Source organism: Suricata suricatta, chromosome 13 (genome assembly GCF_006229205.1).
Source record: "Suricata suricatta isolate VVHF042 chromosome 13, meerkat_22Aug2017_6uvM2_HiC, whole genome shotgun sequence".
NCBI lineage: Eukaryota > Metazoa > Chordata > Mammalia > Carnivora > Herpestidae > Suricata > Suricata suricatta.
The window spans coordinates 47,690,520-47,696,519 of NC_043712.1; the positions used below are offsets into that span (position 1 = coordinate 47,690,520).

General features: G+C 39.0%; 1 protein-coding gene across 4 annotated transcripts in view; it reads left to right on the forward strand.

The window, feature by feature from the left end:
* The window catches only part of MLLT3 (MLLT3 super elongation complex subunit), a 281,314-nt gene that overhangs the window by 164,021 nt on the left and 111,293 nt on the right, over positions 1 to 6,000 (forward strand). The gene's annotated exons all lie outside the window — the stretch shown is intronic.

Below are 6,000 nucleotides of genomic sequence, written 5' to 3' on the forward strand. Positions count from 1 at the left end.
GATGCGGGGCTTGAACTCACGAACTGTGAGATCATGACCTGAGCCAAAGTAAGACATAACTGACTGAGCCACCCAGATGTCCCTGGATGGGGAAAGATCTTCAGTGGAGCTTCCTGTAGCACAAATGTATGGAATGTTTGCAGTGGACAGCTGTACAGACAAGTTCTATGGACCAGTGGAAATCTACTCTACTGTGGGTGGCCTTAGCATCACCGTCTTTATTCTATTTCAAATGAACTTCCTGTGTCATCTTCTGTGGGCAGTTCAGTCCCCATGAAATGTCAAAACATGTTCTTTTCTCTAGAATTTCTTTCACTTAGTTTTTCTGGAATGTTTTTGATAGCTTTGCATCCATGAACTTGTCATTATGTGCAAATGTATGGATCATAATGTTGCAAAATGCCACATTTCTATCATAAAAGCTACCTGATGGTTATGAGGGAAGCGTTTGATTTTATATAGCAAGGAAGGTTTTTCCCCTTTATTGAAACCCCTGATTGTGGGCTTATAGTCAACCACTTTGAGAAGTTATGGACCCTCTCATAAGAGAAACACCCATATATACATTTGTGCAGACATTTGGGGTTACATGGAACTCCTGAGGTCCATTGTTTTGGAGTCCTGTTTTGCCAAGCTCCTATCCTTTCAGCTGAAATACTAATAAGCATTTGAAGCCTTGTAAGTACCTTTACATATTTCATTCAGCACTGTACTAGGTCAGTAGATTATGGATTAAATAGGTATTGAGCCAGCTCTTGAAATGAGCTACACATACAGTATTTTATGGGGAAATATATCTTCCTGAAGAAATAGCCTTTGGTAATACAACTCATTTTAAAGTTAGATATTTTTTATATATTTATTAAGAAAGTGGTGTGTTTTTTTTAAAGCCCTATTTTATTCATTTTATAGTTACTAAGGACACAATGTTGATGCTATTTACCTGTGGCTATGCCCTTAAAAATGAACTGGTCCATTCTTGGGTATTTACCCAAGGAAAATGAAGACAACAGTTTGAAAAGCTATGTGCACCCTTATGATTTTTGCAGCATTATTTACCATACCTAAGATGTAGAAGCAACCTATGTGGCCATCGATAGATGAATGGATGAGGATGATGTGGTATATATACATAATGCAATATTGCTCAGCAATAAGAAGTGAATATCTTGCCATTCATGACAATGTGGATGGACCTAGAGGGTAGATATTCTTTTAATTTTTTTATTATTATTTTAGAGAGAGGGAGTGTGTGTGTATAAGCAGAGGAGAGGAGCAGAGAGAGAGAGAGAGAGAGAGAGAGAGAGAGAGAGAGAATCTTAAGTAGGCTCCATGCTGAGCATGATGCGGGGCTTAGTCCAATGACTCTGGGATCTTGACCTGAGCCGAAACCAAAGGTCAGATGCTCAACCGGCTGTCACCCAGGTGCCCCTAGAATGTGGGTATTCTATTAAGTAAAATAAGCCAGACAGAGAAAGACAAATACCATGATTTTACTTAAATTTGGAAACTGAAAAACAAGTCAGAGAAAGACAAATACCACTTTGTCTTCTATGTTTACTTTATGTGGAATCTACTTCCATGTGGAATCTAAAAAGTTAAACAAGCAAATAAAACCAAATAAAACAAAAACCAGAAACAGACTTATAAATACAGAGAACAAACTGGTGGTTGCCAGAGGGGCAGTGAGGAGAGGATTGGTGAAAAATGTGGAAGGGATTAAGTCACACGTATGAAAAGTAGAGCGTAGGGAATATAGTCAGTAACATTATAATACCTTTGTACGGCGACAGATGGTGGCTGTACTCATGGTGAGCATTTCATCACGTGTCTAGTTGTCGAATCACCATGTTGCACACTTGACACTAATACAATATTGTATGTTAGCTGTACTTCAATCAAAAGAGTGAACTGGTCTATTTTAAATCCTGTTTCTCATGATTTTCCTCCTATGATGGTGGCATTTTTTGCTTCTGGTTATTCTTCTCGGCTATGGAGTTGGGTGAGTAATTGGAGCTGTGGGTTCAGGGACTCAAATCCATCAGGCTTCTGATAAGTAAATATGACACAAGAACTTTTAAAATCCCCACTTAGTCCCAGAGTACTTACGGGTTGCTTGTGAGCTGGGGAAGAGGTTACAGGTCAGTGATGATGCGTCAGAGTGCAGCTTTGTGTCCCGATAGGGTCTCCAGTAGATTTCTGTCTCACTCCTGTCAGCCTTTATCGCAGAAGTTTCCTCCTCGACTTCTAACTTTCCTTCTTCATGGCTCTGTAAGTGCTGTTTGAAGCCTGCAGATTTTTTTCCTATTAAACTTAGATTGTGTCTTGACACCTCTAAAATAAGTTGAAATGTGAAACATTCAGGCACACCAGTTACTTCGCATAAATTCTTCAAGGGACTGATTCCAGTAAATTTTGTGGTAAAATTAAAACTTTTAAAATGTGTTTCAAGTAAGAGTAATCTCATAGATTCTATTTTAAAATATCCATTTAATAGGGGAAGCCTACTCTTCTGTGGAAATGTGGGAATCTATAGACTAGTAACCATTTTTTTTTTTTTAGCTCACCTAGGTATTTGGCTACCTTGTATTGTTCTTACCTGATACGTAAACATTTATCATTGTCTTAGTATATTAATGTAGCCGATCACGGTGTTACTAACTTATGAGCCATTTTGATTTTATTAGAAATCTTTTTATGTGATGGGCATCTGGGTGGCTCAGTCAGTTAAGCCCCTGACTTCAGCTCAGGTCGTGATCTCACAGTTCATGGGTGCTGACAGCTCAGAGCCTGGAGTCTGCTTCGGAATCTGTGTCTCCCTCTCTTTCTGCACCTCCCCCACTCCACCCTCTGTCTCTGTGTTTCAAAAATGAATAAGTGTTTAAAAATTCCTTTTTTTAATAAAAAAATAAATCTTTTTTGAGCTTTATTGACACAATTGACATACATGTAACATTGTATAAGTCTAAGGTATATGCTGTCTTGATTTGATACCCTTGTGTATTGCAGAATGACTGCTGCCATAGCACTAGCAAAATCTCCATCATATCACATAATTACCATTCCTTTTTTTGGTGAGAACATTTAAGATCTGCTCTCTTAGCAACTTTGAAATACATAATTCAGTAGTATTACTTATAATTGCCGTGCTTTTCTGCTAGATCCCAGAACGTACTCATAACTGTTTGACCAATATCCCCTCCCTTTCCCCGACCCTGCAGCCTCTGGTCGTCTAGTCTCTGCTTTTAGGAGTTCAGCTTTTTTAGATCCCACGTATAAGTGATAGCCTATAGTATTTGTCTTTCTCTGTCTGACTTCCACTTAGCTTAATGCTTTCATTTCAACCATCTTGTCACAAATGACAAGATGTCCTTCTTTCTCATGGCTGAATAATATTGTTACTTTACCCATTTACTTAGGTTATTTCTGGATCTTGGCTGTTGGATATAATGCTGCAATGGACATAGAAGTACAGATGTCTTTTCAGGATCCTGTTTTCATTTCCTTTGTGTACACACACACACACACACACACACACACACACACACACAATTGGGATTGCTGGATCCCCTGGCAGTTCTATTTCTAACTTTTCGAGGAATCTCTGTATTTTTCTATAGTGACTGTGCCAGTGTCCAGGCCCACCAACAGTGCATTAAGGATTCCGTGTTCTCCATATCCTTGCCGATACTGCTTGTTTCTTTTCTCTTTGCTCATAGCCATTCTATCAGGTGTGGGGTGAAGTCTTAGTGTGATTTTGATTTATTACATTTCCCTGATGATGTGATGGCGAGCACCATTTTATGTACCTCTTAGCCACTGCGTATCTTCTTAGACACAATTTTAAATCAGATTGTTTGTACTTTCTGCTATATTAAGGTGTATAAATTCTTTATATATTTTGGGTATTAGGCTCTTATATGACTTATAAACATTTTTTTCTGTGGGTCACCTTTTTATTTTGTTGCTCATTTCCTTTGCTGTACAGAAGCTTTTCAGTTTGATGTAGTTCCACTTGTTTATTTTTGCTTTTGTTGCCTTTGTCAGTGTCTATTAGAAATCTTGTCCATGACTGTGTCTCTTTAGCTAAACTTTTTTTCTTCTTTTGCCTAGGTTTTAATGTGAGGAGGGGATGCTGTGTTTCTTAAAGGTTACAAGGGGGCACCTGGGTGGCTCAGTCGGTTGAGTGTCTGACTCTTAATTTAGGCTCAGGTCATGATCCCAGGGTCATGGGATTGAGCCCCACTTTGGGCTCAGTGTTGAGCATGGAGCCTGCTTGGGATTCTCTCCCTCCCTCCTTCCCTCCCGCCCTCCCTCCCTTCCTCTCTCTCTCTCTTTCTCTCTCTCTCTCTCTCTCCCCCCCTCTCTCCCCCCCTTCCGCTTTCCCTCCCTCCCTCTCCCTTTGCCCCCTGCCCTGCTCATGTGTGTTCTTTCTCTTAAATTAAAAAAAAAAAATTACTTGTATGGCATAGATGTATATATTCTACCTTTAAAGGAAAAACTTAATCCCTTATTCATCTGTACTGTGGGAAACCATGACAGCTGGAGGCATGAGCGGTGTGAGCTTACTGTTTGGCTGTGGTTCCTTCTCTTTTTTGTTCTAAACCAAAAGTACATAGCACTATTAAAAGTTGAACTTGGCTTTTCAAAAGATCAGAAAGGCTGTTTTTAGAGTTGGTAGTATCTTGGAAAAATACTTTTAACTTTTAGAAAAAAAGGATTCCAAAAATTTGGCTTTTTGCTAGAAGAATCTTTAAATATTGCAGATTTTTTTTCTACTTCAAAATCTATGAACCAATAAACTACATGATAACTTTTGTTGTTGTTGTTGTTGTTGTTTTCTTTTGGTCAGTAACATTCTTCCTTTTTCCAGTGGATTTCTTCTTCTTTTTTCTTTTTTACTGTTGCAACTCATTTCTAAGTAGTCTCCAAAAAATGTGCCCTGTATTCTTCTATTGAATAAGTCCCTAATATTAAGGGACTGTGGATAATTTTGCTTTAAAAGACAAAAGAAAAACTTGTGTGGGAAGGCCACATTTGTAATGAAGCATTTTTTTGTGTGAAAATACTGGAATCCAGAACCATTTCATTGACAAGACCGTAAAGGTGGTTTCTTGTAAATGAGAGACCTCATTGACACTTGCTAGGGAAATTGTAGATTTTATTTAGGGTCCAGCCCCTGTCAGGCCCTGAGTAAGAAACAAAAGGTGGGGGCAGGGGATGGAAAGGAACAGCCTGAGAGCTTCTGAGAGGAGACTACCTTATTTCGAGATCTTATTTTACATTTTGGTTGGTGGGAGAGGTAGAGGACAGCGAGCAATAAAGTTTTGAGGGTAAGACTCAATATAATCTATTTGTCCTTGAATTTTTAAGCCAGAGGACCAAGCGTGCCCCACAGAGAAGCACCTCTGAATTCTAATGAGAGATTTCTTGTTGTTTTTTATATGTGAACGGGTGAATCCTTTTTTAGGGATTTTCAAAATGCTCATTATGGGGCGCCTGGGTGGCTCAGTTGGTTATGTGTCTGACTGCGGCTCAGGTCATGATCTCGTGGTTTGTGGGTTCGAGCCCCATGTCAGGTTCTCTGCTGACAGCTCACTCAGAGCCTAGAGCCTGTCTTTGGAATCTATGTCTCCCTCTCTCTCTGACCCTGCTCATGCTCTCTCTCTCTCACACATGAATAAAACATTAAACACAATTTAGACAAAATGCTCATTAGGGTGTCAGGATTTTTTATTTATGGTCACAATAGATAATTTTTTTCTTTATTGATCACTTCCTTAGTAGCTGGAATTCAGTCCTACTGAAAAACTGCTGAAAGGTTTAATATCCATTACTTTTGATTGAATGTGGATGAGTTTTTCTTTTGGGTGTGGGCAAAGTAAAGATGCAGGTAGTGTATTGTCATATAGCTGAAAGTCATCATTCCACTAACTCACTTCTCTGGGTTTCATGCTGGGGGAAGGAATGTAATATAGCTGGAAAAGTTTTGAAATCAGA